This window comes from Symphalangus syndactylus, chromosome 11 (assembly GCF_028878055.3).
Source record: "Symphalangus syndactylus isolate Jambi chromosome 11, NHGRI_mSymSyn1-v2.1_pri, whole genome shotgun sequence".
Taxonomy (NCBI): Eukaryota; Metazoa; Chordata; class Mammalia; order Primates; family Hylobatidae; genus Symphalangus; species Symphalangus syndactylus.
Genome location: NC_072433.2, coordinates 62,575,609 through 62,593,484, shown reverse-complemented (window position 1 = coordinate 62,593,484; position 17,876 = coordinate 62,575,609). Strand labels below are relative to the sequence as shown.

The 17,876-nt window shown below is 43.3% G+C and overlaps 1 protein-coding gene across 6 annotated transcripts in view; it reads right to left on the bottom strand.

Annotated features, from left to right (window-relative positions):
* DCUN1D3 (defective in cullin neddylation 1 domain containing 3) overlaps positions 1-17,876 on the bottom strand; it is a 46,740-nt gene that overhangs the window by 10,700 nt on the left and 18,164 nt on the right. The gene's annotated exons all lie outside the window — the stretch shown is intronic.

Genomic DNA, 17,876 nt, shown 5'->3' with positions numbered 1-17,876 from the left:
TGTGGACCAGGAGCCAGAAGTGTAGCAAGAAACAGACACTAAACAGAAGTCAACGTCAGTCACCCGGGCCTCCCCAGGTCTAGGGAGCTTTCATGGACCTCTATGATCCAAACTGAAAGATCTTAGAAAACCGGCAGTGGGACAGAAGGGTGTTTTTTATGAAAGGCTGGAGCTTTAAACTTTGCCTAAAATACCTGGCTTCCTCCAAACAGTGCCTGGATAAATTGGGGGTCGTCTTCAAGAGGAATTCTCTCTGAGGATAAGCTCTGAGTGTACAGTAAGTTTAAAATGAAGAGCACAATCATTCCTGTAGTTATTAGAGATTAGTCATATCAAGGCCTGTCCCCTTCTCCACCCGCAAAGAGAACAATGACAAAAATACATGTCCAAACATGCCCTCAAAGACTTGTAGTTTTACTTAGGCTTCAAAAATACACTGAAGCTCTTATAAGGGCTTTTGGTATGGAAAATAACCATCCTGAGTAAGTTTTTTAAAAGACTTTTTATGCTTTAAGACTACAGCTAGTAAGCCATAAGTACAACTCATTACAATTTCAAATGGCAAGGGGTTAATTCTTGGAAGACCATGGTACAAGGGAAGCAACTGTGCGAGCTGAATTATCTCAAAACAAGGACTGTACCATGTGGAGGGCCTGGTTTCCAGATTTGTGTTTCTAAAGATTAGAATGCTGAAAGAAACAAAAGACCCAAACTTACACAAACCCCACATGCTCACAGACTGGCAACTCTAATTCCCAGGCACGCTGACTCACCAGGGTTTGCTGCTCAGCTCCTGCTGCTGAGTGAGGCATGGGCACCCAGCGAGATAAGAGGATTTCCTGGCCTCCATCTGACCCACCTACCCCAGGCCACTCACCCCACCCCCACTGGACAGATGCTTCATCCTAGCAGCTTCCTCCAAATCCTGGCGCCAAGGCCTTCAGGTAGGGACAGAACAGATGGGGCTCCCAAAGAGGCCCTAATCCCATTGAGCCAACCGGCCCTCCATGTAAGAGCATCTTTTGATTACCTGACACAGCAGAACCAGCTGAAACCTGAAAGCTTTTAACATGCCCAGCAGATGAAAAAAAGGAGAAGAAAATTAGTTTCAACAGATGATCAATCAGCAAATGCCAGAAGGTTGGATCCTTCTTCCATTCTGGTCTCTTTCTTTGAAATGCCCCCATTCCACTGAGTGTTGAGGCGAGTGGTGGTCTAAAGCCAGAAGAAAATATCTCCAGATCTGGTGAGTATGGTCCCCCAATTACTCTGATTACTGCCCAGTGGTCTACCTTCTTCTGTGTCTACCCCCTTCTCTGGGAAAATACTTTTGCTCTCCCAGAGCTTTCCCCAGGCTCAATCACAGTGCCCAGCCCCGTGGCCCAGGCTGACAGCACTTCAAGTGTTTTAAAGTTGAAGGTCTCCCCTAGACTCACCAGCTGATGGCTAACAGCTAATAATAGCAGTCATCAATTATTGAGCACTTGATACGGTGCCAGGCACTATGCTAAGCACTTTTAGGGACATGAACTCACATATACTAATCACAGCCTCATTTAAAAACAAGGAAACTGAGGCTGAGGAAAGTAAATTACCCATGATCACACATCTGGCTCAAGATACCATGACATTTACCCCTAGGCTAGATTGCTGAGCCCACCCCCAGCAAAGCACCTAGAGAGAACACATGATGGACCGGCCCCGAGTTCAGGAGTGACACCACAGCAACCCCAGAGCAGCAAATCTCACCATCAGCCACTGGAGACAGAACACATGGTCTGTGCTTGGTGCTCAAGAAGGATCTCCTACTCACTGCCCTCTCCCCAGGCCAGCCCTGCTGCCACGATCCAGGCAGGCACCTGGATCAGCCCCCATGCACCCAGGCTCAGCCCCACCAGACATGGAAACGAGAATTAGTCCAGATGCCCTAAACGTGTGACGTTTTTGTCCACCAGCACAGTTAAAAGCTCCAGCTCTGAAAAGGACGCCCAACTGCGCCACTGGCTAATTGTTTGACCCTAATGGAAGCCTGAATTTCCTCAATCTGCCAAATGGTATCTGCCTGATAGAGCTCTTGAAAGGATTCAGTGAGGAAATGCAGATTAAAGGTACATGGCTTCAGAGAAAACACTTGATATGACAGCTGTTACTGTATCAGTAGTAGTAGTAGCTCAGTAGTATCTGGTTAGCCTGTTGGAAGCCCCAACTTACCCCATCTGAACAATGGGCTCCAGGCCTCAGATTCCACAGGCCCAGCTGGCCAGGACTGCCTATCCCTGCACTGAGTCACTGGCCCAGGGCTTGTTCCAAAACCAATTATCTTGCCACAGCACTGATCCTACTCAAATACACCACTACCCAGTAATGCTTGGAGGATCAGACTCTCCACAACACAGGATTTCCTTGTGATTGATCCTGAATAAAATCAAGCTGAGTATCTGCTGTGCCCAACAGACACTGAATTGCTGGTTATGCCCAGTCCCTAACCTGGAGCAGGCTTTCAGCCAGTTCCAAACTCCTTCCTCTCTCCACTTAGTCCCAACTCTGTAGATCTGCAAAAGAAAGTATGTCTAGCTTTCCACTCAGTTACTAATTTAATGGAACTGCCTTCCCAGTTGGTCCTCCTCCCCATCACTGCCACCTCTGAAGTGGACAGCCTCAGCATAATCTGGACATCCCGGCACCAAATTTTCAACAGCAATAGAGCATTATTAGTCATGAATATCATTTTGTATTTGTTAGTACATTAAGAAAGTTATATATAAATGTAGCTCTGTGAAGCAATTACCCCCATTTTACAGGAAACTAAACGGAGACACACTGAGGTCAAGGAGTCTATCTAGGAATGGAGGAAACAGAAGCGCAGTGATGAAGAGGATGACCTCAGACAAACCAAGACAAACCGTTGCCATTGCCATGGCAATCTCACCAAATAACAGGAACTGTCCGCATGGAACTTTAAAACGGGGCAGCTGTACCTCAAAGCACTATTGGGTAGAATAAATGAGATAATGCAGGTAAATGCTCTGCTTAATACCTGACTCACAGAAAGCATTTGGTTAGTGTTAGCCTCTATAATAGTTATAATTATTGTCACAACGCTGGTGACAGAATCGTCTGCCTTCTCCTAGAACGGTGCTCTTTTCAGGAGCCAGCCCGGATCTCCTGTGGCGATTCAGGTCTGCTCACAATAAGTGACCACTCTCCTGCATTAGCAAGGGACACAAATGGGTTGAATGGAGCCAGAGACAAGGAGGGATGTGGAGAAAGAAAGGGCAGAAGAAAGAAGGAAAAAAAAACCCCACAAACTGGGGAAACCAACTTCTAGGCTTTTTTTCTTTTCTACTTATAGCTTTGAGTGTTTACCTGAAAGACCAAAGACAGCAGCTCTGCTCAGCTTCTGCTGGACCAAGATCAGCCTCCAGCTTCTCTCCCTCAGTCTCGGCCCAGCTGCTCTGCCTCTCCCTCCCTCCTCTGCACATCAGCCTCCAGACTCTTTCCTCCCCTGTGCCAGCGCTGGCCGCTGTTCCTGGGGATGGGCTTGGCTGGCTGCCTGGTCCTAGGCCTGGAGCGGCCACTGCTGGGCCCAAAGGGCAATCCCAGAGGCTGCAGTCCCTGGGTTGCTCTAGCTCCAAAGAGAGATCAGGAAGTTGTTCCCATCTCCTAGGCAGATCATGAAATGACAACCAGGCAAGTCCCTGTCTTCTAGGGGTTTACTCTCAACTGTGTCTTACAGAACAGAACCACCACAGAGGACAAACCCACACTGAGACTCTGTACAAATGCAGACAGGAGAAGGAGAGAGAAGTGTGAACTACTATTATGGAAAGAAAAGTAGAGAGGGACTGGGGACGTGAAATCAGTATCTGTGGAGCCTGGGGCTACATGCTTCATATTCATCATCACGTTCAAGCCTCCCAGCAACCTCAAGAAAAGAGTTGTTGCAGCTTTCATAGATTAGGAAACAAGTCTCTTAACTACTAAGCAGTAAGGCTGGAAAATAAAATCAGTCTGCCAGACTTTCCACGGGGAAGTTTCAGAGAGAAGGCAGGTCTTATTCTGGTCCTTAAATGTCTATAAGCATGAAATGGAAGGGAGGAGGGAGAGGGTTGATATGGTTGGCTCATGTTATTAATGTATATTAATAACAATATTGTAAAAATAATTACATATATTTATTGGCATGAATTATCACATTTAATCCACGACTCTATAAGGAAGACAATATAATCTTCATTTTACAGAGGGAGGAAGTGAATAGAGCTTGAGGGAGGTGGCCTGAGGTCACACAGCCAATCTATGGAGGAGAAGGATTCAAATCCAGGCAGTCTGACTCTAAACTCGCCACTTCCCATCACTGGTCTCACTACTGTTCTCTGCTATGATGTGTGCCAGGATATTCCCCTATCCTTAAGGAGGTCCTGGTGCCCCAAGAAGAAAATGTTCAACATCCTATCAATGCCTAAGTATATTCCTGAGGAACCAAGTCAATATGAACAGAATATACCCCCAGGAAGCCTTTGGTTCTGGTGTGAAATCCTCCTGAGCAATGTGCATTCTCAAGCAAGCCACTTAACCTCTCTGAGTTTCTGTGACACCGACATTAAAGTGAGGGGTCTGGGTTAGCCTTTCCAAGGTCTAATATTCTGGGACTACTTCACCTTTTTTGGCATTCAGTGAGGCCAAAGTTCTAAATGTGCAACCCTCCTGAGGACAGGCACTTTGCCTCCTTGGTGAACAGATCTCACACTTCTCCTTGCCCAAGACTATCAGAGTCAAAGAAAAAGCAGAAGTCCAAAAGCAGAGGGAAAGCAGGGCTACTCCAATCTGAACAACGAGGGATAGGAAACACCAGTTTTGCAGCCTTCCCTCTCCTTAATCATCTTAGTTTGATCTCTGGAGGGTCAGTAACAGGCCCAGACGTGGAAAACAGACCTAAGTAAACTGACTGCTGCAGCTCGCTGGGTCAGGAAGCCCACTCAGAGGAATGCGTGTTGGCTACTAATGGACATCCTGACACCCAAGGAACAGACTTGTGAAATGAGGAGCTAAAAAACAGGAGGCAAATGCTGGCACCAAAAGTCAGTGTCAGCAAGGCACTTGATATCTGCTCTGAGGCTTCCTTGACAGAAGGGACCAATCCATTCCACTCCTCCATTCTGTTCCCATCTAGAATCTATTCAGCAGCAAGAAACCACTGCCAGATGCTGGTGCTCCTACATATTAGCAATATAAAAAGCCCATCTTTTCAACTTTCATCTAAATAGTTTGTAGAACTAGCTGGGTGCAGCTTTTTATTTCTTCCTACATATGCCAGATACCCAAAGGCCAGAGAACATGAGTACATTAATTCCTCAGACAGCTTTTCTACAGCTGCCAGGGGCTGAGGCGGCTGTACTGGCACAGCCATCCTCCAGAGAGTCTCAAGGCAAGACCACAGGAGCCCCTTGATCCCACCTGGCAGCCAGACTCTGAATGACCTGAGAAAAAGATGGAATATGGCTGGTGTCCATTTGTAAACTACTTCCTAGAAAGTAAATGTGCAAAAATAACAAGGAAAGATTGAGGGAACACTTTAAATGCAGAGTTGCTGCTGCCACTTCCAACTTAAGACTTCAAAGATCACCTTTGGAGATTAGGTCTTACCCAGAGCTACTTGGGAGGGAAAGCCGATCCCTCTGCCAAAGCAAACGAGACCCGTCTGCTTCTATTTTCCAGCTTTTAAAAGACTTTTTGTCCTAAAATGTACTGCAGCAACAAGCTAAGACAGCAGTTCCAGTTAGGGTTGAGGAGGAACCCATGACTTTTTACATCAACCAATCTCAAAAGTGCAAAAGAAAAGAGGGAGGAAGGAAGGGAGAAAAGGGGTAGGGATGACAGAGAAAACTTTTAAAAAAGAAATCTGGCTATATTTCTATAAAAAATCATCTTAGGTCACATGACTAAGGCCAGCCAGTTTAGCATAAAGTCATTTCTTTTTGAAAGTGTTCTCAATGTTCCTCACATTGCACCCTTTGCATACACTCCTAAGAATATACGTCCAGTTGAGGCCTCAGGACTGAAGCCAGTGTGGGCTGGCTAGAACAAATGCCTACTTGCCAAATACAGCCAAGCCAACACACACACATACTATAAAGTTTCCAAATACCAAATAATGAACCACTTTTTTGGTCACTGGGCTTCCAAACTGAGCTACATGTTTAATCCCACATAACTCAAAATAACCAAAAAGGGCCATATCATTTCACTGACCCATACTTGAAATATTTTTTGCTGTCACTACTGATCTGGGCATTTCTAACCACCCACTTATGTGCAATGGGGGGCATCATAAACGGGCACCAAATTTCTAGGTCATTCTTTGTTTTCACACCAGCTTTTCCAGTGACTTTCCCTGTTTAAAATCAGAAGGCCATCCTGGATTTGTGCTGCACTTTACTCTAATAAAAACGGCATGCCTGCTGCACTCTTCATCTCCATTATAAGCTTGCAGCTTGTTTTATTCCTTAGGATGGAGCCTCAGTAAAGCCCACTGAAAGTAAACCACTGATTAGCACTAATACCCTCCTTCCAGTCAGCATATGGTTATCAGCCACCCTGGAGGTTTACCTGATTGTAGCTGATTAGTCCTCAAAATACCCAATTACCACATCAACTGCTCATTTTTCAATCACCTTCTGAGGAACTTGGGAGTCAGCAACTGACTGAAAATTAGTGAACTGGAGATAAGGTTAGATTTTTGCATTTAAGTAAAAGGCAAGAAAGGAAATTATGAAATGAGTCCAAAGACGACGAAGGAACACAATATACAGATGATAAATGACTGCAGCCAAATGTCTTAAAGGTCACCTGGATGACCACAAATGTAGATATGTAGTTTCGGGAGCCAAAGGCCTCTAAGTAGGCCTCAGGTTCACCACGTGGTAACCAATCAATCTCTTAATGTTTGCTAATTCTTAAAAAAAAAAAATCTAAATCCATTAAGACCACATTTATCAGCTTTTTCCCCACGATGGAGGCTGACTGCTAATGCATAGCAGACAGGAAGAGGAAGAGGGACAGAAAAGACCCATACAATAAAAGAATTCCTGCTTTCAACCACATCAGTAACCTGGTCAGAAAAGTGAGGTCACTAGGCTCTCTTTCCTGCTGGCAAATTCAAAAGTATTACATAATTATCTTGTGAAGTTTAGAAAGTACAGAGAGGCATAAAGAAAAAAAAAAAAGCTAATCACTAATTTCACCACCTACGGTTAATATTTTGGAGTATATCCTTTCAGTCTTGCTTCACTGCGAATCACATCAAAAAGGCTAACCAGGCTAGGCGCGGTGGCTCACACCTGCAATCCCAGCACTTTGGGAGGCCGAGGCGGGTGGATCACGAGGTCAGGAGTTCAAGACCAGCCTGGCCAACATGGTGAAACCCCGTCTCTATTAAAAATACAAAAATTAGCTGGGCATGGTGGCACATGCCTGTAATCCCAGCTACTTGGGAACCTGAGGTGGGAGAACTGCTTGAAGCGGGACCCCAGAGGCAGAGGTAGCAGTGAGGGAGATTGCGCCAATGCACTCCAGCCTGGGCTATGGAGTGAGACTCTGTCTCAAAAAAAAAAAAAAAAAACTAACCAATCCAATGATCCAATGATTCTGGCTCCAGGGATTTTAAGAAAGTGTTTTTAAATGATGGGGGAATGGGGAAAAAAGCAGCTTAATCCTAAAGACATCTTTCACTTATATCTAAATTTCCTCAATTTATTCTTTCAAAAGAAGATCAACTTCCCCCTCACACTCCCTCCGGGGAAAAGAAGAGGACAAAGATGATGACCATCTTAAGGTCTAATGAGTAACAGTCCCCTTATCAAAGGTTTAACATCAGGGGTAGAAGGGTCTGGCCCATGGATTGAGTGATTTCACATTCCCAGGGAGCAAGAGGCTCATTCAAAAGAGAAATGTGGAATGCCTGGAAATGGTCAATGGGCTGGATTTAGTGTGAAGACTAACATGGGCTGTCAAGCCGCAGACTGGGTCAAAGGACAGATTTGTAGCAGACGTGTCTGCCTTCCCAGCATCCAGGCTCTTCATCAGATGATTACCCAACTTTCACCAGCAGATCCTTTTCCCTCGCTCTCGGCCATATGGCTGGGTGGGGTTCATAAAGAACTATGGGACTCAGGCCCACCAAGTCCTCACATGCCCCTGGCTTTAATGACTGGATCCAGGATATGCCCATGACAAGCCAGCCAGAGAGAATCTCAACACTGAAAATATAGGAGGCTGGAGATGCTACCAGAAAGAGCCACCAGAGAAAATAAGAATGCCTATTCAAGGGTCACTGTGAGGATTAAATGGTCCCTGTTTATCACATGGGGCTCAGCTAAAATGCAGGTAGAACCCAAAAATGAAATCACCAAGTGGAAAGCAGTACGAAGAGACAAAGGGAAACTGAATTTTGAAGGCATTATTTACACCCTGAATCCAACTGTTCCTAGAGTCAAGATCAAAGCCTGAACTTCACAGGTGTGAGCTAACAAACTCTCCTTTGCATAAATCAGATATCAGGTTTTCTATCACAACTGAAAGAGTCCCTACCAAGACACAGCTATGTCACTCAGATCTCTTCTATTCAGAGAGCAAAGAGAAGATCTAATAGCTAGATGTTCTGATTCATCGTTCAGAACCAACTGACTAGGCCACAATTTCTAGTCGAATATATCATAGGACCCTTAGCTGAACAACAGGACCAATGATCCCAAGTTCATAAAAGCTGTCAAATTCCATTATAACTACGTGGACCAGTAGGATGCTATATAAAAGATGGTATGACTAACTGGCTAAAAGAATCTTTCCAATTGCAATTTGTACACCGTTAGACCTCCTGCAAGTAGATATGCCACAGAGTACTTCAGGAGCTTTATTCTATTGTGTACATATTTGCTGTCATCATCTTGTTCCCAAGGAGGAACCCCGTCCCAGCATTCAGACACCATGTAAAAGGCTGTAAAGCAAAAGCTCTCAGAAGTCTTTCTCTGTACAATAACATGATCAACCTTCCAGCTGAAACAGATATTTGACCTAAACCATATCGCATGAAACTGAAAGCCCAAATCTAACCTGAACTTGGCTACCCTCTTGGTTTCAATACCTATAACTGAGACAATTCCTCTTTGATTTTATGTGCTGAAGAGGCTATTAAGAAAGTGTTTAAGTTTCGAAGACTGACAGGAAATGCTCATGTTTGCACATCTTTATTTGAATACGTTCTCTGCAGGTTGAAACTTGAGGCCCCAAGGTTTAAGCTTTGATTTTTTTTTTTTAAAGTTACTTATTTTCACAAATGCTCATGTGGCATGAGGCCCCAGAGTACATTAACATGTGCGAAGATAAGCAGGTAATTAAAAATAGAGCTCTATACCTGTTGGAAGGCATTCTGGTACTGCAAGCTTTGCAAAGTAAGACATCGATGATTCCTGCTCAGTTCCTGCCCACTTCCCACCCACATGACCTGCCAAAATTGCTGCCACCTAATGGCCATCACAATGCTGTCTATTAAAACCCTGCCCTAGCAGCTATGCCCTATTTTAAGAAACAACAACATAAAAAAATTATAAAATAAAGCAGCAGCACCATAAGTTCTTTCAGTCATCAATAAGTTTGAAGATTCAAAGACAACTATGGCCCCAGAATAAACTGCGTGCGCGCACGCGCGCACACACACACACACACACAGACACACACACACACACACACACACACAAATGTTGTATCCAACAATAGGGGGTCCATGAAATTACATGCAACTTTTCTGAATTGCGTTCAGTGTCTTGACTGTTCTGCAACCAACATTCAATTCTCTCACTCAAAAACCAGTTGCACAGATATTGTAGCTCCTTCAGCTGCTCCAGTATAGTCATGTGCCTTCCAGTACATGCATTGGATACAAAATGACTAGGTTTGTACAGCCCAGCTCTACCAACTCTCTAGCACACACTTAACCATCTTCCATCTCAGTTTTCTCAGTTGAAAATGGGAACTAAAACAAATCACTGTGAACTAAATGACTGTATGCAGAAGAATAAAACTAGATCCCCTCTCTCACACTATATACAAAAATCAAATCAAAGTGGACTGAAGACTTAAATATAAGACATGAAACTATGAAACTACTAGAAGAAAACACTGGGGAAATGATCTAGGACACTGGTCTGGGCAAAGATTTTTTGTGTAAGACCTTAAAAGCACAGGCAACCAAAGCAAAAAGAGGCAAATGGGGTTATATCAAGCTAAAAAGCTTCTACACAGCAAAGGAAACAATCAAAATGTGAAGAGACAATCCACAGAATGGGAAAAAAATCTGCAAACTATCCATCTGACAATGGATTAACAGCCAGAATATATAAGGAGCTCAAACAACTTAATAGCAAAATAATAATAATAATCTGATTTTTATTTTATATATTTATTTTTTTTTTGAGACAGAGTCTCACTCTGTCACCCAGGCTGGAGTGCAGTGGCACGATCTCGGCTCACTGCAACCGTCACCTCCAAGGTTCAAGTGATTCTCTTGCCTTAGCCTCTCGAGTAGCTGGGATTACGGGCGCATGCCACCAGGCCCAGCTTATTTTTGTATTTTCAGTAGAGACGGTGTTTCACCATGTTGGCCAGACTGGTCTCAAACTCCTGACCTCAGGTGATCCGCCTGCCTCAGCCTCCCAAAGTGCTGGGATTACAGGCTTGAGCCACTGTGCCCGACTCAGATAATCTGATTTTTAAATGGACAAAAGATCTGAATAGATGTTTCTCAAAAGGAGACATGAAAATAGCCAGCAGGGGCTGGGCGCAGTGGCTCACGCTTGTAATCCCAGCACTTTGGGAGGCCGAGGCGGGCGGATCACAAGGTCAGGAGATCGAGACCACGGTGAAACCCCGTCTCTACTAAAAATACAAAAAATTAGCCGGGCGTGGTGGCAGGCGCCTGTAGTCCCAGCTACTCGGAGAGGCTGAGGCAGGAGAATGGCGTGAACCTGGGAGGCGGAGCTTGCAGTGAGCCGAGATTGCGCCAGCAGGTATACGAAAAAATGCTCAACATCACTAATCATCAGAGAAATGTAAATAAAAGCCACAATGAGATATTATCTCACCCCAGTTAAAATTGTTATTAAAAAAATAATAATAATAATGAATGGCAAGGATGTGGAAAAATGGGAACTCTCGTATACTGTTGGTGGAAATGTTAATGAGTATAGCCACTATGGAAAACAGTATAAAGGGCCCTCAAAAAACTGAAAATAGAACTACCATATGATCCAGCAATTGCACTACTAGGTATATGTGCAAAGGAAAGAAAATCAATATACTGGAGAGATCTGCACTCCCATGTTTATTGTAGCATTATTCACAATAGCCAAAATATGGAATCCACCTGAGTGCCCATCCATGGATGAATGGATAAAGAAAATGTGGTACATATACACAATGGAATACTATTCAGCCATAAAAAAGAATGAAACCCTGTCATAGGCAACATGGATGGAACTAGAGGTCATTACGTTAAGTGAAATAAACCAAGCACAGAAAGACAAATAGCACATGTTCTCACTCATGTGTGAGCTAAAAAAGTGGATCTCAGGAAGAGAAAGACAGTTATCTTCTCTAGGTGGTTACCAGAGACAGGGAAGGGGAGGGGGAGGGGAGATGAAAAGAAGTGGGTTAGTGGGTACAAACAGAAGTAAAGTGTTAGAAAAATCAGTAGGGTGACTCCAGTCAACAATAATCTAATGTACATTTCAAAATAGGTAGAAGAGAATAATTTAAATGATCCCGGCATAAAGAAAAGATAAATATTTAAGGTGATATAATATCCCAATTACCCTGATTTGATTTTTACACATAACATGAATGTATCAAAGTATCACATGTCTCAAAACTACATACATTATTTATCAATTAACAAAAAAATGAGACTGAGTTCTGCGATGAAAAAAGAAAAAGAAAAAAGGTCACGGTGAAGAATAAATGGCTGCTTCATATAAGATGGGTCTCAGTTCACGTGCTGATATGTGTTCCATGTTCAACCAATCCAAATGCCACTTCCCTCTAATTCAGAACAACACTGTTTTACTTCTTCACGGCACTTACAACTCTGTGAAATTCTAATTTGCTGACTTATTTATTGCCTGCTCCCTTTAACAGCAGGCATTTTATCTGCCTTATTCACCACTTTACCCTGTGCACCTAGGCTATGTGGCACATGGCACATTGATAAGTATCTGTAGAAGGAATAATAGTCACTGATACTGAGCACATGCTCTGTACAAGGCTTTATTGCTTTAACTATATTAACTTGTGATTGAATAAATGCTGAATCTGAGATGTTTAGCACTTTCTCACACACAATTAGTACTCAATAAATGGTAGCTATTTATACCAATTCAAATTATAGGATGATGTTAACAAACACTCAACAGGAAAGAGTAAAGGGAGTTGAGTCCTAAGAATGCAGAACTCAATTTCAGTTCTCAAGAGCTGATTTTTTCTTTTTAGAGACAGGAGCTGGCTCTGTTGCTAGCCCAGAGTACGGTGGTGCAATCATAGCTCACTGTTAACTTCAAACTTCTGGGCTTAAACGATCCTCCCACCTTAGCCTCCCAAAGCAGCTAAGACTACAGGCACACAGCACCACACCCAGCTACTTTTTTCATTTTTATTTTTGTACAGACAGGGTCTTGCTATGTTGCCTAGGCTGGTCTCGAACTCCCGGGCTCAAGCAATCCTTCTGCCTCTGTCTCCCAAAGTGCTTGGTTTATGGGTGTGAGCACTGTGCCCAGCCCTGATTCTTAAGGTCTATTTTTTCTTGGACTCCCCCATTCGAAGCACCCACTACCTTCAGAGAGGAAAGAGGGGAGAGGATTATCTTATTACTCCAATTATTCTTTACCTTATGAGTTTCTCAGATAATGTGATACAAACACAGCTTCTCAGCCAGCAGTACACGGTTCCATCTCTCCTCACTTCACAAGCTAATTTTCACCTCAAATACAGCAAAAGCCAGAATATGAAGCTGACATAGGGAGATGTTCAACCTGTCATGTCTCTTTTTGACCTGTACTTCAGGACCTTAGAAAAAATTCACATTAATGGAAATCACTTCTGCCTCTCTTTTCAGCCAGGGTGTTATGTCCAAGGGTTTACTGAAGCCACAGCCACGCACTGCACTCTAGGAAGACCAAGGGGCTCACCAGTTGGGAACACTCCAGTGAAAAGCCTCAGGCTGCCGGTCTGAACTGCATCTTCCCCACCTCAACAAATAAACGCATCATATTTAAGGCGTCTAGAGATGCAGGAGCAACAGCCAGCAGCTTTTTTGAATACTGCATACTGCATGCTTTAAATAGGAATTCAACTGCTTAAAACACAAGGACTCATGGCCAGTGTTACACCTCTTGAGATGTTTTACCACTGTTCACTTGATGACAGAATGACTTTTAACTTGGAGGGCTGAAGCACATACCTTGTCAAAGAGGGTAAGAGATACAGACAATAAAGGTCCTCCATCTCTTTAGAGCCACCAGAGACAATGAACTTTGTTTCACATGACTGTGAGAAAGGCCAGCACTAAAGTCCTCAACGGGGCCCCCAAAGCCAGAGGTACTTGCTGAGAAAGCAAAGGGCAGATTCCACCTCCACTGGCTGGCAGACCCACACATTCTGCTTAACCATGTGAAACAGCCAGCTCTTACTCTGCCCACCCCCAGTCCCAGTTATGATATTTGGGGTAGAGAGAGAATAGCAACACCGGTAACTTTTCTAGGAGGCTGTTTTATAAAAACAGAGCTTCCAATTTTAGGCCTAAAATTGAAAAGAAAAATAGCCAGAAACAGAAGTCTGTTTTAACACAATATATTGAAAATTACAAGTTTAAACACTGGTAGCTGGAGACGGGGTATCACACTACCACATGACTTCTCAGTGAGTCATAAAAAATAGTACCGGCTTGTTTAATAGTGATCGTCCACCAGTGACAGAATTAAGAAGTCCACTTGTGTCAAATGATGGAAAACCAAACTGATACCCCTCTTGTGTTTGTTTCAACAGTGGCAGGACTGACACAAATGAATTGCAGTAGCAATCTACAAGACAGAAACACTGATAAACCTTTTTTGAGGCTGGTCAAAGAAGAAATGTTTGAAACCCTGAATATGACTCATTTTTCAGAAGTCAGTTTAACAGGAGAAAAAAAAATCTCTAAACTATTAATAAATCACTAACTGAAATATTTCTGGATTTCTAACATCCAATCTTGATTAGCATACCTTTGTATCAAAGCAAAAGCCAAATGCAGGCATTTAACAAGTCACTACCCTTTCAGTTAGGAGAATCGCTCTGGTGGAACTAGATGAGAACAACAAAAATTAATCTTCAGGCATAGATGGATACTGTCATGATAATAAGATAATAACGACCTCCCCAAAGGATTTCTGGGTATCATAAATTATATAACAAATCCACTTCTGCCAGGCAGCCAAGATTAACTCCTTTTCACCCAGGTTACGACTCGGTATTGCCAATGGGCTTATTGAAGTGGAAGTCTCATTATCCACCACTGCTCAGCAAAAGGCACAGTCATCTTTCTCAATGCAAATCAGTTTGCTGACACCAAGTACTCACTGTAAGAGAAGTCAACCTAATAATCTTAAAAACAACTTTGACACTTGTTTCTTCCAGGCCAAAAACATATTTTAAGAATCAGAAAAGAAAATGTTTCATAATTTCTCCCTCCCAGTAAGTCCTTCTCACTGAATTTAAGTGCCTAAGATGACATTTTATTATAATATACTTTATTATGTCTATTGTGCATCCAAGGCTTAAATGCATTATACATTATATATTCCCTTGGGACAAAAACATTCATGGCTTCCAAGCAAACAGTCAAATATAAAAATTACATAGAAGAGAAAGGCTGTTGTCAGTTTAGTGACAGCATCTTAGACTGCAAGGTCCAAGAAGACAGGGAATGTGTATGATGACACAAAAAGGGTCAACTTGGCATAATGCTAAGGCTCACACCTGCAGACCCAGCACTTTGGGAGACCAAGGCAGGAGGACTGCTTGAGCCCAGTAGTTCGAGACCAGCTTGGGCAACATAGGGAGACCCAATCTCTACAAAAACACAAATAAAAAAATTAGCCAGCCTTGGTGGTACATGTCTGTGGTCCCAGCTACTTGGGACACTGAGATAGGAGGATCCCTTGGGCCCAGGGGGCTGAGACTGCAGTGAGCAGTGATCATGTGATCATGCCTGGGTACTCCAGCCTGGGTGACAGAGTAAGAACCTGTCTCCAAAAAAAAAAAAAAAAAAAAAAAAAAAACAGAAAAAAGAAAATGGCTAACTGGCATCTAAGAGATACTTTCTAAAGAATCAAATGAAAAATAAGCACCTACTATGTCCCTAGTGCACTGCACAAATCTACCTAAATGCAGAGTACTACCACTTTTACATAATGTCCACAAATAGTTTCCCAAGGTTTACTACGTACCAGGCATCATTCTCAAAACATTTTTACACATATCAACTAATAAAACAATCCAACACTCCAATAATAATACCCTAGGAGGTAGTAAGCAGTAGAGCCAAAATTCAGACTCTTAAATTAAGGATGCTTTTCGAAGCTATTTTTTTTTAAGCCTGAAGGTTTAAATTGCTTCTTTCAAAACAGCATACTCCGATAGAGTGGTTTTTTGTTTGCTTTGGTGTGCTAAGTCTTTGAGTCATTGAGAAATGAGAGTTTGGACTATACAAGTAGTTTTCAAACTTTAACTGCAACCTTCAGTGAGAAATATATTTTATATCCTTACCCAATGCACACATATAAATCCATGTACAACTTAAAGAAAAGTTCCATGAATATTTAACCTTTTAAATATTTACCCAAGCCTGGGCAACACGGCGATATTCTGTCTCTACAAAAATACTTAAAAAAATTAAGCGAGTGTGATGATGCACACCTCTAGTCCCAGCTAGTCCGGAGGCTGGGGGGAGAGAATTGCTTGAGCCCAGGAGTTTGAGGTTACAGTGACCGATGAGTGCGCCACTGCACTCCAGCCTGGGTGACAGAGCAAGACCCTGTCTCAAAAATAAATAATCTACTCAATATTTACACTTACTTCTATGATGTGCTGATTTTGCACTATTTCTTTTTTTTTTTCCATTTTGTTTTTAATTGTTGGTTATAACCCACCAATGAGATATGACCCATAGCTTGGAAATCTCAACCAAGCTTGATAAAGGTTCCCTCCATCACCTTTATTGTGCCTGAAACAACGTGAGGCCTTTTACAGTCATGATAGCATTTACTCTCCACAGCTGCTCTCGGAGGTTCCTATGGCTATCCCTATTTTACAGATGAGGAAATAAGCTCAGAACTAAAACAGCTTATGCAAGGCCCTAGCCTGTGACAGAGACAGAGGAAACTCACCAAACTGCTCCCCTAATTTCCAAGCATCCTTCCAGTCAGGTGGGGAAATGTGTTTACTTTTTTATTTTATTTTATTTTTGAGACGGAATCTCACTCTGTCACACGTGCTGGAGTGCAGTGGTGCAATCTTGGCTCACTGCAACTTCTGCCTCCCAGGTTCAAGCTATTCTCTTGCCTCAGCCTCCCAAGTAGCCAGGATTACAGGCGCATGCTACCACGCCCAGCTAATTCTTGGATTTTTAGTTGAGACAGGGTTTTGCCATGTTGGTCAGGCTGGTCTCAAACTCCTGACCTTGTGACCTGCCCGCCTCGGCCTCCCAAAGTACTGGGATTACAGACATGAGCCACCGTGCCCGGCCTAGTCTTATACACCCTGTTACCACTGCTCAGAATCCCTCGCCATTCCTTTCTCTAGTCTTGCTCTTTCATGCTTTATGCTGGGATTTTACTTCCCACAGGACTCCTTCCTGACTGAGAGCCTCTCTGTCCCTGACCACCTTCATTTATAACACTGCTATTTTTTTTTTTTTTTTGAGATGGAGTTTCGCTTTTGTCGCCCAGGCTGGAGTGCAATGGTGCAATCTCGGCTCACCAAAACCTCTGCCTCCTGGGTTCAAGCAATTCTCCTGCCTCAGCCTCCCAAGTAGCTGGGATTACAGGCATGTGCCATCACACTCTGCTAATTTTGTATTTTTTTTTTTTTTTTTAGTAGAGACGGGGTATCTCCATGTTGGTCAGGCTGGTCTCGAACTCCTGACCTCAGGTGATCCGCCCACCTCAGCCTCACAAAGTGCTGGGATTATAGGCGTGAGCCACCACGCCCGGCCAGCACTGCTATTTTTACGGCACTGGTTTTACAACATTTTCTAATTGTCACTATCTTATGTCCCAACCAGACAATAAGGTCCTTACGAGCAAGATCTACAATAGGCACTAAAAATTATTGGAACAAGTAGCTGGCAACATATAAACACATTTCTTCTTCCTGAAATACGTTGTGTCCAATCCTAGAGTCAGTCTTTCAGAAAAATTCAGAATACATATGCTTCATTTTGAATACAACCATGAAAGCATTACATTTTGGAGGCCAAAATTTTTTAGCTTACAGAGCTGGTTTTTAGTTTCGGAAGTACCCTATGAATGATCCACATTCTGTCTGAGAACGCCAGTCTTTTGCTCATAGATTTCTAACTTGAAAATAACAGTCTGGGCCGGGCGCCGTGGCTCACGCTTGTAATCCCAGCACTTTGGGAGGCCGAGGCGGGCGGATCACGAGGTCAGGAGATCGAGACCACGGTGAAACCCCGTCTCTACTAAAAATACAAAAAAAATTAACCGGGCGTGGTGGCGGGCGCCTGTAGTCCCAGCTACTCGGAGAGGCTGAGGCAGGAGAATGGCGTGAAC